Source organism: Cynara cardunculus (assembly GCF_001531365.2).
Source record: "Cynara cardunculus var. scolymus isolate 2C chromosome LG 6, CcrdV1, whole genome shotgun sequence".
Classification (NCBI taxonomy): domain Eukaryota; kingdom Viridiplantae; phylum Streptophyta; class Magnoliopsida; order Asterales; family Asteraceae; genus Cynara; species Cynara cardunculus.
The window spans coordinates 3476109-3476682 of record NC_037533.1 but is presented as its reverse complement, the minus strand read 5'-3'; positions in this window follow the sequence as shown (position 1 = coordinate 3476682).

Sequence of the window (574 nt, the reverse complement as noted above, 5' to 3'; positions counted from 1 at the left end):
AATTTATTTTCTGCAAATTAGAAAGTTGATTCAGCGACTTTGAATAATTTAGTTGCAGATCTCCTTTTACTGCTTACCTTTTGCGATATTAGTTAATATTTTAATCGCTTTAAGAAATTACCTTGCATAWWGATAAATAAATATTTACTGAATTTGGGCTGTGCGCTCATTGGAGCCTTTTCAGTTTTGTAGTTAATGATGTTTGCTGTTTGCTCAATGTAAGATTGTGATATACAGGAGTTGAAGCTATTGGTGCCAAATTTGTTCCACTACACAAACCAAGAAAGTTGCCTGGTATGCAAGAAAGTTAACTGTTTAHGTTTTTCTTCAATTTCTTTTTGAAACGTAGTTATTTATGCTGATTGTTTTTCAAGAATTTTGTAATGTTTTTGATACTTAGATATTGATGTTTCGAACTGGTAACCTTTTGCTGGGTTAAGCAATTGAATTTGGTTTGTCTTGATCACTGTTCACTCTCCTAGGTTTTTTAATGCTTCTTCCTATTTTCATTAATGTTGTTCATTGTCAATCTAACTGTATCAAGTCACTGTTTGAATATTAGGCTTCCTTTGTT